The sequence below is a fragment of the Hypanus sabinus genome, chromosome 12 (assembly GCF_030144855.1).
Source record: "Hypanus sabinus isolate sHypSab1 chromosome 12, sHypSab1.hap1, whole genome shotgun sequence".
Taxonomy (NCBI): domain Eukaryota; kingdom Metazoa; phylum Chordata; class Chondrichthyes; order Myliobatiformes; family Dasyatidae; genus Hypanus; species Hypanus sabinus.
The window spans coordinates 99,377,384-99,394,638 of record NC_082717.1 but is presented as its reverse complement, the minus strand read 5'-3'; positions in this window follow the sequence as shown (position 1 = coordinate 99,394,638).

Genomic DNA, 17,255 nt, shown 5'->3' with positions numbered 1-17,255 from the left:
ATCAGAGTGCAGACGAGACAGGCGGATATCACACTGCAGATGAGACAGGAGGATATCAGAGTTCAGACGAGACAGCAGGATATCAGACTTCAGGCGAGACAGAAGGATATCAGAGTTCAGACGAGACAGGAGGATATCAGAGTGCAGACGAGGCAGGAGGATAACAGAGTGCAGACAAGACAGGAGGATATCAGAGTTCAGACGTGACAGGTGGATATCAGAGTTCAGATAAGACAGGAGGATCCCAGAGTGCAGACGAGACAGGAGGATATCAGAGCTCAGACGAGGCAGGAGGATATCAGAGTGCAGACGAGACAGGAGGATATCAGAGTGCAGACGAGACAGCAGGATATCAGCGTTCAGACGAGGCAGGAGGATATCAGAGGGCAGACGAGACAGGAGGATATCAGAGTTCAGACAAGGCAGGAGTATATCAGAGTGCAGACGAGACAGGAGGATATCAGAGTGCTGACAAGACAGGAGGATATCAGAGTCCAGACGAAGCAGGAGGATATCAGAGTGCAGACGAGCCAGGAGGATATCAGAGTGCAGACGAGACAGGAGGATATCAGAGTGCAGACGAGACAGGATGATCCCAGAGTTCAGGCGAGACAGTAGGGTATCAGAGTGCAGACAAGACAGGAGGATCCCAGAGTTCAGGCGAGACAGGAGGATATCAGAGTTCAGACGAGACAGGAGGATCCCAGAGTTCAGGCGAGACAGGAGGATATCAGAGTTCAGATGAGACAGGAGGATCCCAGAGTTCAGACGAGACAGGAGGATATCAGAGTTTAGACGAGACACGAGGATATTAGAGTTCAGACGAGACAGGAGGATATCACAGTGCAGATGAGGCAGGAACATATCAGAGTGCAGGCGAGACAGGAGGATATCAGAGTTCAGACGAGACAGGAGTATATCAGAGTTCAGATGAGAGAGGAGGATATCAGAGTTCAGACGAGACAGGAGGATATCAGAGTTCAGGCGAGACAGGAGGGCATCAGAGTTCAGACGAGACAGGAGGATCCCAGTGTTCAGATGACACAGGAGGATATCAGAGTTCATACCAGAGAGGAGGATGTCAGAGTGCAGACGAGACAGGAGGATCCCAGAGTTCAGACGAGACAGGAGGATCCCAGAGTTCAGACGAGACAGGAGGATCCCAGAGTTCAGGCGAGACAGGAGGACATCAGAGTTCAGATGAGACAGGAGGATCCCAGAGATCAGACGAGACAGGAGGATATCAGAGATTAGACGAGACAGGAGGATATCAGAGTGCAGATGAGGCAGGAGGATATCAGAGTGCAGACGAGACAGGAGGATCGCAGAGTTCAGGAGAGGCAGGAGGATATCAGAGTTCAGACGAAACAGGAGGATATCAGAGTTCAGACGAGACAGGAGGATATCAGAGTTCAGACGAGACAGGAGGATCCCAGAGTTCAGACGAGACAGGATGATACCAGAGTACAGACCAAAACAGGAGGATGTCAGAGTACAGACGAGACAGGAGGATCCCCGAGTTCAGACGAGACACGAGGATCCCAGAGTTCAGATGAGACAGGAGGATCCCAGAGTTCAGACGAGACAGGAGGATATCAGAGTCAGACGAGACAGGAGGATATCAGAATGCAGACGAGACAGGCGGATATCACACTGCAGATGAGACAGGAGGATATCAGAGTTCAGACGAGACAGCAGGATATCAGACTTCAGGCGAGACAGAAGGATATCAGAGTTCAGACGAGACAGGAGGATATCAGAGTGCAGACGAGGCAGGAGGATAACAGAGTGCAGACAAGACAGGAGGATATCAGAGTTCAGACGTGACAGGTGGATATCAGAGTTCAGATAAGACAGGAGGATCCCAGAGTGCAGACGAGACAGGAGGATATCAGAGCTCAGACGAGGCAGGAGGATATCAGAGTGCAGACGAGACAGGAGGATATCAGAGTGCAGACGAGACAGCAGGATATCAGCGTTCAGACGAGGCAGGAGGATATCAGAGGGCAGACGAGACAGGAGGATATCAGAGTTCAGACAAGGCAGGAGTATATCAGAGTGCAGACGAGACAGGAGGATATCAGAGTGCTGACAAGACAGGAGGATATCAGAGTCCAGACGAAGCAGGAGGATATCAGAGTGCAGACGAGCCAGGAGGATATCAGAGTGCAGATGAGACAGGAGGATATCAGAGTGCAGACGAGACAGGATGATCCCAGAGTTCAGGCGAGACAGTAGGGTATCAGAGTGCAGACAAGACAGGAGGATCCCAGAGTTCAGACGAGACAGGAGGATCCCAGAGTTCAGACGAGACAGGAGGATATCAGAGTTCAGACGAGACAGGAGGATATCAGAGTGCAGATGAGGCAGGAGGATATCAGAGTTCAGACGAGACAGGAGGATCCCAGAGTTCAGGCGAGACAGGGGGATATCAGAGTTCAGATGAGACAGGAGGATCCCAGAGTTCAGACGAGACAGGAGGATATCAGAGTTTAGACGAGACACGAGGATATTAGAGTTCAGACGAGACAGGAGGATATCACAGTGCAGATGAGGCAGGAACATATCAGAGTGCAGGCGAGACAGGAGTATATCAGAGTTCAGACGAGACAGGAGGATATCAGAGTTCAGGCGAGACAGGAGGGCATCAGAGTTCAGACGAGACAGGAGGATCCCAGTGTTCAGATGACACAGGAGGATATCAGAGTTCATACCAGAGAGGAGGATGTCAGAGGGCAGACGAGACAGGAGGATCCCAGAGTTCAGACGAGACAGGAGGATCCCAGAGTTCAGACGAGACAGGAGGATATCAGAGTTCAGACGAGACAGGAGGATATCAGAGTGCAGACGAGGCAGGAGGATAACAGAGTGCAGACAAGACAGGAGGATATCAGAGTTCAGATGAGACAGGTGGATATCAGAGTTCAGATGAGACAGGAGGATCCCAGAGTGCAGACGAGACAGGAGATATCAGAGCTCAGACGAGGGAGGAGGATATTAGAGTGCAGACGAGACAGGAGGATATCAGAGTGCAGACGAGACAGGAGGATATCAGAGTGCAGACGAGGCAGCAGGATATCAGAGTGCAGACGAGACACCAGGATATCAGAGTTCAGACGAGGCAGGAGCATATCAGAGTGTAGACGAGACAGGAGGATATCAGAGTTCAGACAAGGCAGGAGGATATCAGAGTGCAGACGAGACAGGAGGATATCAGTCTTCAGGCGAGACAGGAGGATATCAGAGTTCAGACGAGACAGGAGGATCCCAGAGTTCAGGCGAGACAGGAGGATATCAGTGTTCAGACGAGACAGGAGGATATCAGAGTGCAGACGAGACAGGAGAATCCCAGAGTTCAGGCGAGACAGGAGGATATCAGAGTGCAGACGAGAAAGGAGGATCCCAGTCTTCAGGCGAGACAGGAGGATATCAGAGTTCAGACGAGACAGGAGGATATCAGAGTGCAGACGAGACAGGAGTATCCCAGAGTTCAGGGGAGACAGGAGGATATCAGAGTGCAGACGAGACAGGAGGATCCCAGAGTTCAGATGAGACAGGAGGATATCAGAGTGCAGACGATCAGGCGGATATCAGAGTTCAGATGAGACCGGAGGATATCAGAGTTCAGGCGAGACCGGAGGATATCAGAGTGCAGACGAGACAGGAGGATATCAGAGTGCAGACAAGACAGGAGGATATCAGAGTTCAGACGATCAGGCGGATATCAGAGTGCAGATGAGACAGGAGGATCCCAGAGTGCAGACGAGGCAGCAGGATATCAGAGTGCAGATGAGACAGCAGTATATCAGAGTTCAGACGAGGCAGGAGGATCCCAGAGTTCAGGCGAGACAGGAGGATAACAGAGTTCAGATGAGACAGGAGGATCCCTGACATCAGACGAGACAGGAGGATATGAGAGTTTAGACGAGACAGGAGGATATTAGAGTTCAGATGAGAGAGGAGGATATCAGAGCGCAGATGAGGCAGGAGGATATCAGAGTGCAGACGAGACAGGAGGATCCCAGAGCTCAGGCGAGACAGGAGGATATCAGAGTGCAGACGAGAAAGGAGGATCCCAGACTTCAGGCGAGACAGGAGGATATCAGAGTTCAGACGCGGCAGGAAGATATCAGAGTGCAGACGAGGCAGGAGGATATCTGAGTGCAGACGAGGCAGCAGGATATCAGAGTGCAGATGAGACAGCAGTATATCAGTGTTCAGACGAGGCAGGAGGATATCAGAGTGCAGACGAGACAGGAGGATATCAGAGTTCAGACAAGGCAGGAGGATATCAGAGTGCAGACGAGACAGGAGGATATCAGAGTGCAGATGAGACAGGAGAATATCAGAGTTCAGACGAGGCAGGAGGATATCAGAGTGCAGATTAGACAGGAGGATATCAGAGTGCAGACGGGACAGGGTGATATCACAGTTCAGATGAGACAGGAGGATCCCAGAGTTCAGGCGAGACAGGAGGATAACAGAGTTCAGATGAGACAGGAGGATCCCAGACATCAGACGAGACAGGAGGATATGAGTGTTTAGACGAGACAGGAGGATATTAGAGTTCAGACGAGAGAGGAGGATATCAGAGCGCAGATGAGGCAGGAGGATATCAGAGTGCAGACGAGACAGGAGGATCGCAGAGTTCAGGAGAGGCAGGAGGATATCAGAGTTCAGACGAGACAGGAGGATCCCAGAGTTCAGATGAGACAGGAGGATATCAGAGTACAGACGAGACAGGAGGATCCCAGAGTGCAGACGAGGCAGGAGGATAACAGAGTGCAGACGAGACAGGAGGATGTCAGAGTTCAGACGAGACAGGCGGATATCAGAGTTCAGATCAGACAGGAGGATCCCAGAGTGCAGACGAGACAGGAGGATGTCAGAGTTCAGACGAGGCAGGAGGATATCAGAGTGCAGACGAGACAGGAGGATATCAGTGTGCAGACGAGGCAGCAGGATATCAGAGTGCAGACGAGACAGCAGGATATCAGCGTTCAGACGAGGCAGGAGGATATCAGAGGGCAGACGAGACAGGAGGATATCAGAGTTCAGACAAGGCAGGAGTATATCAGAGTGCAGACGAGACAGGAGGATATCAGAGTGCAGACGAGACAGGAGGATATCAGAGTCCAGACGAGGCAGGAGGATATCAGAGTGCAGACGAGCCAGGAGGATATCAGAGTGCAGACGAGACAGGAGGATATCAGAGTGCAGACGAGACAGGATGATCCCAGAGTTCAGGCGAGACAGAAGGGTATCAGAGTGCAGACAAGACAGGAGGATCCCAGAGTTCTGGCGAGACAGGAGGATATCAGAGTTCAGACGAGACAGGAGGGTATCAGAGTGCAGACAAGACAGGAGGATCCCAGAGTTCAGGCGAGACAGGAGGATATCAGAGTTCAGACGAGACAGGAGGATCCCAGAGTTCAGGCGAGACAGGAGGATATCAGAGTTCAGATGAGACAGGAGGATCCCAGAGTTCAGACGAGACAGGAGGATATCAGAGTTTAGACGAGACACGAGGATATTAGAGTTCAGACGAGACAGGAGGATATCACAGTGCAGATGAGGCAGGAACATGTCAGAGTGCAGGCGAGACAGGAGGATATCAGAGTTCAGACGAGACAGGAGTATATCAGAGTTCAGATGAGAGAGGAGGATATCAGAGTTCAGACGAGACAGGAGGATATCAGAGTTCAGGCGAGACAGGAGGGCATCAGAGTTCAGACGAGACAGGAGGATCCCAGTGTTCAGATGACACAGGAGGATATCAGAGTTCATACCAGAGAGGAGGATGTCAGAGGGCAGACGAGACAGGAGGATCCCAGAGTTCAGACGAGACAGGAGGATCCCAGAGTTCAGACGAGACAGGAGGATATCAGAGTTCAGACGAGACAGGAGGATATCAGAGTGCAGATGAGGCAGGAGGATATCAGAGTTCAGACGAGACAGGAGGATCCCAGAGTTCAGGCGAGACAGGGGGATATCAGAGTTCAGATGAGACAGGAGGATCCCAGAGTTCAGACGAGACAGGAGGATATCAGAGTTTAGACGAGACACGAGGATATTAGAGTTCAGACGAGACAGGAGGATATCACAGTGCAGATGAGGCAGGAACATATCAGAGTGCAGGCGAGACAGGAGGATATCAGAGTTCAGACGAGACAGGAGTATATCAGAGTTCAGATGAGAGAGGAGGATATCAGAGTTCAGACGAGACAGGAGGATATCAGAGTTCAGGCGAGACAGGAGGGCATCAGAGTTCAGACGAGACAGGAGGATCCCAGTGTTCAGATGACACAGGAGGATATCAGAGTTCAGACGAGGCAGGAGGATATCAGAGTGCAGACGAGACAGGAGGATATCAGAGTGCAGACGAGGCAGTAGGATATCAGAGTTCAGACAAGGCAGGAGTATATCAGAGTGCAGACGAGACAGGAGAATATCAGAGTGCAGACGAGGCAGTAGGATATCAGAGTGCAGACGAGACAGCAGGATATCAGCTTTCAGACGAGGCAGGAGGATATCAGAGGGCAGACGAGACAGGAGGATCCCAGAGTTCAGACGAGATACGAGGATCCCAGAGTTCAGATGAGACAGGATGATCCCAGAGTTCAGACGAGACAGGAGGATATCAGAGTCAGACGAGACAGGAGGATATCAGAATTCAGACGAGACAGGAGGATCCAAGAGTTCAGATGAGATAGGAGGATATCAGAGTTCAGATGAGACAGGAGGATATCAGAGTTCAGGCGAGACAGGAGGATATCAGAGTGCTGATGAGACAGGAGGATATCACACTGCAGACGAGACAGGAGGATATCAGACTTCAGCCGAGACAGAAGGATATCAGAGTTCAGACGAGACAGGAGGATATCAGAGTGCATACGAGGCAGGAGGATAAGAGAGTGCAGACAAGACAGGAGGATATCAGAGTTCAGACGAGACAGGTGGATATCAGAGTTCAGATGAGACAGGAGGATCCCAGAGTGCAGACGAGACAGGAGGATATCAGAGCTCAGGCGAGGCAGGAGGATATCAGAGTGCAGACGAGACAGGAGGATATCAGAGTGCAGGCGAGACAGGAGGATATCAGAGTGCAGAAGAGGCAGCAGGATATCAGAGTGCAGACGAGACAGCAGGATATCAGAGTTCAGACGAGGCAAGAGGATATCAGAGTGCAGACGAGACAGGAGGTTATCACTCTTCCGGTGAGACAGGAGGATATCAGAGTTCAGACGAGACAGGAGGATCCCAGAGTTCAGGCGAGACAGGAGGATATCAGTGTTCAGACGAGACAGGAGGATATCAGAGTGCAGACGAGACAGGAGAATCCCAGAGTTCAGGCGAGACAGGAGGATATCAGAGTTCAGACGAGACAGGAGGATCCCAGAGTTCAGGCGAGACAGGAGGATATCAGAGTTCAGACGAGACAGGAGGATATCAGAGTGCAGACGAGACAGGAGTATCACGGAGTTCAGGTGAGACAGGAGGATATCAGAGTGCAGACGAGAAAGGAGGATCCCATACTTCAGGTGAGACAGGAGGATATCAGAGTTCAGACGAGACAGGAGAATATCAGAGTTCAGACGCGGCAGCAGGATATCAGAGTGCAGATGAGACAGGAGGATATCAGAGTGCAGACGAGACAGGAGGATCGCAGAGTTCAACAGAGGCAGGAGGATATCAGAGTTCAGACGAGACAGGAGGATCCCAGAGTGCAGACGAGGCAGGAGGATAACAGAGTGCAGACGAGACAGGAGGTTGTCAGAGTTCAGACGAGACAGGCGGATATCAGAGTTCAGATGAGACAGGAGGATCCCAGAGTGCAGACGAGACAGGAGGATATCAGAGTTCAGATGAGGCAGGAGGATATCAGAGTGCAGACGAGACAGGAGGATATCAGAGTGCAGACGAGGCAGCAGGATATCAGAGTGCAGACGAGACAGCAGGATATCAGAGTTCAGACGAGGCAGGAGGATATCAGAGGGCAGACGAGACAGGAGGATATCAGAGTTCAGACAAGGCAGGAGGATATCAGAGTGCAGACGAGACAAGAGGATATCAGAGTGCAGACGAGACAGGAGGATATCAGATTCCAGACGAGGCAGGAGGATATCAGAGTGCAGACGTGCCAGGAGGATATCAGAGTGCAGACGAGACAGGAGGATATCAGAGTGCAGACGAGACAGGATGATCCCAGAGTTCAGGCGAGACAGAAGGGTATCAGAGTGCAGACAAGACAGGAGGATACCAGAGTTCAGGCGAGACAGGAGGATATCAGAGTTCAGACGAGACAGGAGGATCCCAGAAATCAGGCGAGACAGGAGGATATCAGAGTTCAGATGAGACAGGAGGAACCCAGAGTTCAGACTAGACAGGAGGATATCAGAGTTTAGACGAGACAGAAGGATATTAGAGTTCAGACGAGACAGGAGGATATCAGAGTGCAGATGAGGCAGGAACATGTCAGAGTGCAGGCGAGACAGGAGGATATCAGAGTTCAGACGAGACAGGAGGATATCAGAGTTCAGATGAGACAGGAGGATATCAGAGTTCAGACGAGACAGGAGGATATCAGAGTTCAGGCGAGACAGGAGGATATCAGAGTTCAGACGACACAGGAGGATATCAGAGTTCAGACCAGAGAGGAGGATGTCAGAGTGCAGACGAGACAGGAGGATCCCAGAGTTCAGACAAGACAGGAGGATCCCAGAGTTCAGGCGAGACAGGAGGATATCAGAGTTCAGACGAGCAGGAGGATCCCAGAGTTCAGACGACACAGGAGGATATCAGAGTTCAGACCAGAGAGGGGGATGTCAGAGTGCAGACGAGACAGGAGGATCCCAGTGTTCAGACGAGACAGGAGGAGCCCAGAGTTCAGACGAGACAGGAGGATATCAGAGTTCAGACGAGACAGGAGGATATCAGAGTGCAGATGAGGCAGGAGGATATCAGAGTGCAGACGAGACTGGAGGATCCCAGAGTTCAGACGAGACAGGAGGATATCAGAGTTCAGACGAGACAGGAGGATCCCAGAGATCAGACGAGACAGGAGGATATCAGAGATTAGACGAGACAGGAGGATATTAGAGTTCAGACGAGTCAGGAGGATATCAGAGTGCAGACGAGACAGGAGGATCGCAGAGTTCAGGAGAGGCAGGAGGATATCAGAGTTCAGACGAAACAGGAGGATCCTAGAGTTCAGATGAGACAGGAGGATATCAGAGTTCAGACAAGACAGGAGGATATCAGAGTTCAGGCGAGACAGGAGGATATCAGAGTTCAGACGAGACAGGAGGATCCCAGAGTTCAGACGAGACAGGATGATATCAGAGTTCAGACGCGGCAGGAAGATATCAGAGTGCAGACGAGACAGGAGGATATCAGAGTGCAGACGAGGCAGCAGGATATCAGAGTGCACATGAGACAGCAGTATATCAGAGTTCAGACGAGGCAGGAGGATATCAGAGTGCAGACGAGACAGGAGGATATCAGAGTTCAGACAAGGCTGGAGGATATCAGAGTGCAGACGAGACAGGAGGATATCAGAGTGCAGATGAGACAGGAGAATATCAGAGTTCAGACGAGGCAGCAGGATATCAGAGTGCAGATGAGACAGGAGGATATCAGAGTGCAGACGAGACAGGGGGATATCAGAGTTCAGATGAGAAAGGAGGATCCCAGAGTTCAGGCGATACAGGAGGATAACAGAGTTCAGATGAGACAGGAGGATCCCAGACATCAGACGAGACTGGAGGATATGAGAATTTAGACGAGACAGGAGGATATTAGAGTTCAGACAAGAGAGGAGGATATCAGAGTGCAGATGAGGCAGGAGGATATCAGAGTGCAGACGAGACAGGAGGATCGCAGAGTTCAGGAGAGGCAGGAGGATATCAGAGTTCAGACGAGACAGGAGGATCCCAGAGTGCAGACGAGGCAGGAGGATAACAGAGTGCAGACGAGACAGGAGGTTGTCAGAGTTCAGACGAGACAGGCGGATATCAGAGTTCAGATGAGACAGGAGGATCCCAGAGTGCAGACGAGACAGGAGGATATCAGAGTTCAGACGAGGCAGGAGGATATCAGAGTGCAGACGAGACAGGAGGATATCAGAGTGCAGACGAGGCAGCAGGATATCAGAGTGCAGACGAGACAGCAGGATATCAGAGTTCAGACGAGGCAGGAGGATATCAGAGGGCAGGCGAGACAGGAGGATATCAGAGTTCAGACAAGGCAGGAGGATATCAGAGTGCAGACGAGACAAGAGGATATCAGAGTGCAGACGAGACAGGAGGATATCAGAGTCCAGACGAGGCAGGAGGATATCAGAGTGCAGACGTGCCAGGAGGATATCAGAGTGCAGACGAGACAGGAGGATATCAGAGTGCAGACGAGACAGGATGATCCCAGAGTTCAGGCGAGACAGAAGGGTATCAGAGTGCAGACAAGACAGGAGGATCCCAGAGTTCAGGCGAGACAGGAGGATATCAGAGTTCAGACGAGACAGGAGGATCCCAGAAATCAGGCGAGACAGGAGGATATCAGTGTTCAGATGAGACAGGAGGATCCCAGAGTTCAGACTAGACAGGAGGATATCAGAGTTTAGACGAGACAGAAGGATATTAGAGTTCAGACGAGACAGGAGGATATCAGAGTGCAGATGAGGCAGGAACATGTCAGAGTGCAGGCGAGACAGGAGGATATCAGAGTTCAGACGAGACAGGAGGATATCAGAGTTCAGATGAGACAGGAGGATATCAGAGTTCAGACGAGACAGGAGGATATCAGAGTTCAGGCGAGACAGGAGGATATCAGAGTTCAGACGACACAGGAGGATATCAGAGTTCAGACCAGAGAGGAGGATGTCAGAGTGCAGACGAGACTGGAGGATCCCAGAGTTCAGACAAGACAGGAGGATCCCAGAGTTCAGGCGAGACAGGAGGATATCAGAGTTCAGACGAGACAGGAGGATCCCAGAGTTCAGACGAGACAGGAGGATATCAGATTTCAGATGAGACAGGAGGATATCAGAGTTCAGATGAGACAGGAGGATATCAGAGTTTAGACGACACAGGAGTATATTAGAGTTCAGACGAGACAGGAGGATATCAGAGTGCAGATGAGACAGGAGGATATCAGAGTTTAGACGACACAGGAGGATATTAGAGTTCAGACGAGACAGGAGGATATCAGAGTGCAGATGAGACAGGAGGATATCAGAGTGCAGACGATACAGGAGGATATCAGAGTTCAGATGAGACAGGAGTATATCAGAGTTCAGATGAGAGAGGAGGATATCAGAGATCAGACGAGACAGCAGGATATCAGAGTTCAGGCGAGACAGGAGGGTATCAGAGTTCAGACGAGACAGGAGGATCCCAGAGTTCAGAAGACACAGGAGGATAACAGAGTTCAGATGAGACAGGAGGATCCAAGACATAAGACGAGACTGGAGGATATGAGAGTTTAGACGAGACAGGAGGATATTAGAGTTCAGACGAGAGAGGAGGATATCAGAGCGCAGATGAGGCAGGAGGATATCAGAGTGCAGACGAGACAGGAGGTTCGCAGAGTTCAGACGAGACAGGAGGATATCAGAGTTCAGGCGAGACAGGAGGATATCAGAGTTCAGATGAGACAGGAGGATCCCAGAGTTCAGACGAGACAGGAGGATATCAGAGTTTAGACGAGACAGGAGGATATTAGAGTTCAGACGAGACAGGAGGATATCAGAGAGCAGATGAGGCAGGAACATCTCAGAGTGCATTCGAGGCAGGAGGATATCATAGTTCAGACGAGGAAGGAGGATATCAGAGTTCAGATGAGACAGGAGGATGTCAGAGTTCAGACGAGAAAGGAGGATATCAGAGTTCAGGCGACACAGGAGGATATCAGAGTACAGATGAGACAGGAGGATATCAGAGTGCAGACGAGACAGGGGGATATTAGAGTTCAGATGAGAGAGGAGGATATCAGCGCGCAGATGAGGCAGGACTATATCAGAGTGCAGACGAGACAGGAGGATCCCAGTGTTCAGACGAGACAGGAGGATCCCAGACTTCAGACGAGACAGAAGGATATCAGAGTTCAGACGAGACAGGAGGATATCAGAGTGCAGATGAGGCAGGAGGATATCAGAGTGCAGACGAGACTGGAGGATCCCAGAGTTCAGACGAGACAGGAGGATATCAGAGTTCAGACGAGACAGGAGGATCCCAGAGATCAGACGAGACAGGAGGCTATTAGAGTTCAGACGAGTCAGGAGGATATCAGAGTGCAGACGAGACAGGAGGATCGCAGAGTTCAGGAGAGGCAGGAGGATATCAGAGTTCAGATGAGACAGGATGGTCCCAGAGTTCAGATGAGACAGGAGTATCCCAGAGTGCAGAAGAGACAGGAGGATATCAGAGTTCAGACGAGGCAGGAGGATATTAGAGTGCAGATGAGACAGGAGGATATCAGAGTGCAGACGAGGCAGCAGGATATCAGAGTGCAGACGAGACAGCAGGATATCAGAGTTCAGACGAGGCAGGATGATATCAGAGGGCAGACGAGACAGGAGGATATCAGAGTTCAGACAAGGCAGGAGGATATCAGAGTGCAGACGAGACAAGAGGATATCAGAGTGCAGACGAGACAGGAGGATATCAGAGTGCAGACGAGGCAGCAGGATATCAGAGTGGAGATGAGACAGGAGGATATTAGAGTTCAGACAAGGCAGGAGGATATCAGAGTGCAGACGAGACAGGAGGATATCAGAGTACAGATGAGACAGGAGGATATCAGAGTGCAGACGAGACAGGGGGATATTAGAGTTCAGACGAGAGAGGAGGATATCAGAGCGCAGATGAGGCAGGACGATATCAGAGTGCAGACGAGACAGGAGGATCGCAGAGTTCAGGAGAGGCAGGAGGATATCAGAGTACAGAGGAGACAGGAGGATCCCAGAGTTCAGATGAGACAGGAGGATATCAGAGTTCAGACGAGACAGGAGGATCCCAGAGTGCAGACGAGGCAGGAGGATAACAGAGTGCAGACGAGACAGGAGGATGTCAGAGTTCAGACGAGACAGGCGGATATCAGAGTTCAGATGAGACAGGAGGATCCCAGAGTGCAGACGAGACAAGAGGATATCAGAGTTCAGACGAGGCAGGAGGATATCAGAGTGCAGACGAGGCAGTAGGATATCAGAGTTCAGACAAGGCAGGAGTATATCAGAGTGCAGACGAGACAGGAGAATATCAGAGTGCAGACGAGGCAGTAGGATATCAGAGTGCAGACGAGACAGCAGGATATCAGCTTCCAGACGAGGCAGGAGGATATCAGAGTTTAGACGAGACAGGAGGATATTAGAGTTCAGACGAGACAGGAGGATATCAGAGAGCAGATGAGGCAGGAACATATCAGAGTGCAGTCGAGGCAGGAGGATATCAGAGTTCAGACGAGGCAGGAGGATATCAGAGTTCAGATGAGACAGGAGGATGTCAGAGTTCAGACGAGACAGGAGGATATCAGAGTTCAGGCGACCTCGGAGGATATCAGAGTACAGATGAGACAGGAGGATATCAGAGTGCAGACGAGACAGGGGGATATTAGAGTTCAGACGAGAGAGGAGGATATCAGAGTTCAGACGATACAGGAGGATATCAGAGTGCAGATGAGGCAGGAGGATATCAGAGTGCAGACGATACAGGAGGATATCAGAGTGCAGATGAGGCAGGAGGATATCAGAGTGCAGACGAGACTGGAGGATCCCAGAGTTCAGACGAGACAGGAGGATATCAGAGTTCAGACGAGACAGGAGGATCCCAGAGATCAGACGAGACAGGAGGATATCAGAGATTAGACGAGACAGGAGGATATTAGAGTTCAGACGAGTCAGGAGGATATCAGAGTGCAGACGAGACAGGAGGATCGCAGAGTTCAGGAGAGGCAGGAGGATATCAGAGTTCAGACGAGACAGGAGGGTCCCAGAGTTCAGATGAGACAGGAGGATCCCAGAGTGCAGAAGAGACAGGAGGATATCAGAGTTCAGATGAGGCAGGAGGATATTAGAGTGCAGATGAGACAGGAGGATATCAGAGTGCAGACGAGGCAGCAGGATATCAGAGTGCAGACGAGACAGCAGGATATCAGAGTTCAGACGAGGCAGGAGGATATCAGAGGGCAGACGAGACAGGAGGATATCAGAGTTCAGACAAGGCAGGAGGATATCAGAGTGCAGACGAGACAAGAGGATATCAGAGTGCAGACGAGACAGGAGGATATCAGAGTGCAGACGAGGCAGCAGGATATCAGAGTGGAGATGAGACAGGAGGATATTAGAGTTCAGACAAGGCAGGAGGATATCAGAGTGCAGACGAGACAGGAGGATATCAGAGTACAGATGAGACAGGAGGATATCAGAGTGCAGACGAGACAGGGGGATATTAGAGTTCAGACGAGAGAGGAGGATATCAGAGCGCAGATGAGGCAGGACGATATCAGAGTGCAGACGAGACAGGAGGATCGCAGAGTTCAGGAGAGGCAGGAGGATATCAGAGTACAGAGGAGACAGGAGGATCCCAGAGTTCAGATGAGACAGGAGGATATCAGAGTTCAGACGAGACAGGAGGATCCCAGAGTGCAGACGAGGCAGGAGGATAACAGAGTGCAGACGAGACAGGAGGATGTCAGAGTTCAGACGAAACAGGCGGATATCAGAGTTCAGATGAGACAGGAGGATCCCAGAGTGCAGACGAGACAAGAGGATATCAGAGTTCAGACGAGGCAGGAGGATATCAGAGTGCAGACGAGACAGGAGGATATCAGAGTGCAGACGAGGCAGTAGGATATCAGAGTTCAGACAAGGCAGGAGTATATCAGAGTGCAGACGAGACAGGAGAATATCAGAGTGCAGACGAGGCAGTAGGATATCAGAGTGCAGACGAGACAGCAGGATATCAGCTTTCAGACGAGGCAGGAGGATATCAGAGGGCAGACGAGACAGGAGGATCCCAGAGTTCAGACGAGATACGAGGATCCCAGAGTTCAGATGAGACAGGATGATCCCAGAGTTCAGACGAGACAGGAGGATATCAGAGTCAGACGAGACAGGAGGATATCAGAATTCAGACGAGACAGGAGGATCCAAGAGTTCAGATGAGACAGGAGGATATCAGAGTTCAGATGAGACAGGAGGATATCAGAGTTCAGGCGAGACAGGAGGATATCAGAGTGCAGACGAGGAAGCAGGATATCAGACTGCAGATGAGACAGCAGGATATCAGAGTTCAGACGAGGCAGGAGGATATCAGAGGGCAGACGAGACAGGAGGATATCAGAGTTCAGACAAGGCAGGAGGATATCAGAGTGCAGACGAGACAAGAGGATATCAGAGTGCAGACGAGACAGGAGGATATCAGAGTCCAGACGAGGCAGGAGGATATTAGAGTGCAGACGTGCCAGGAGGATATCAGAGTGCAGACGAGACAGGATGATCCCAGAGTTCAGGCGAGACAGAAGGGTATCAGAGTGCAGACAAGACAGGAGGATCCCAGAGTTCAGGCGAGACAGTAGGATATCAGAGTTCAGGCGAGACAGGAGGATATCAGAGTTCAGATGACACAGGAGGATATCAGAGTTCAGACCAGAGAGGAGGATGTCAGAGTGCAGACGAGACAGGAGAATCCAAGAGTTCAGACGAGACAGGAGGATCCCAGAGTTCAGACGAGACAGGAGGATATCAGAGTTCAGACGAGACTGGAGGATATCAGAGTTCAGATGAGACAGGAGGATATCACAGTTCAGACGAGACAGGAGGATATCAGAGTTCAGACGAGGCAGGAGGATCCCAGAGTTCAGACGACACAGGAGGATATCAGAGTTCAGACCAGAGAGGAGGATGTCAGAGTGCAGATGAGATAGGAGGATCCCAGAGTTCAGACGAGACAGGAGGATCCCAGAGTTCAGACGAGACAGGAGGATATCAGAGTGCAGACCAGACAGGAGGATCCCAGAGTTCAGACGAGACAGGAGAATATCAGAGTTCAGATGAGACAGGAGGATATCAGAGTTCAGACGAGACAGGAGGATATCAGAGTTCAGGCGAGACAGGAGGATCCCAGAGTTCAGACGACACAGCAGGATATCAGAGTTCAGACCAGAGAGGAGTATGTCAGAGTGCAGACGAGACAGGAGGATCCCAGAGTTCAGACGAGACAGGAGGGTCCCAGAGTTCAGACGAGACAGGAGGATATCAGAGTTCAGACGAGACAGGAGATTATCAGAGTTCAGACGAGACAGGAGGATCCCACACATCAGACGAGACAGGAGGATATGAGAGTTTAGATGAGACAGGAGGATATTAAAGTGCAGATGAGGCAGTAGGATATCAGAGTGCAGACGAGACAGGAGGATCGCAGAGTTCAGGAGAGGCAGGAGGATATCAGAATTCAGACGAGACAGGAGGGTCCCAGAGTTCAGATGAGACAGGAGGATCCCAGAGTGCAGACGAGACAGGAGGATATCAGAGTTCAGACGAGGCAGGAGGATATTAGAGTGCAGATGAGACAGGAGGATATCAGAATGCAGACGAGGCAGCAGGATATCAGAGTGCAGACGAGACAGCAGGATATCAGAGTTCAGACGAGGCAGGAGGATATCTGAGGGCAGACGAGACAGGAGGATATCAGAGTTCAGACAAGGCAGGAGGATATCAGAGTGCAGACGAGACAAGAGGATATCAGAGTGCAGACGAGACAGGAGGATATCAGAGTCCAGACGGGGCAGGAGTATATCAGAGTGCAGACGAGCCAGGAGGATATCAGAGTACAGACGAGACAGGAGGATATCAGAGTGCAGACGAGACAGGATGATCCCAGAGTGCAGGCGAGACAAAAGGGTATCAGAGTTCAGATGAGACAGGAGGATCCCAGAGTTCAGGCGAGACAGGGGGATATCAGAGTTCAGACGAGACAGGAGGATCCCAGAGTTCAGGCGGGACAGGAGGATATCAGAGTTCAGATGAGACTGGAGGATCCCAGAGTTCAGACGAGACAGGAGGATATCAAAGTTTCGACGAGACAGGAGGATATTAGAGTTCAGACGAGACAGGAGGATATCAGAGTTCAGATGAGACAGGAGGATATCAGAATTCAGACGAGACAGGAGGATATCTGAGTTCAGGCGAGACAGGAGGATCCCAGAGTTCAGACGACACAGGAGGATATCAGAGTTCAGACCAGAGAGGAGGATGTCAGAGT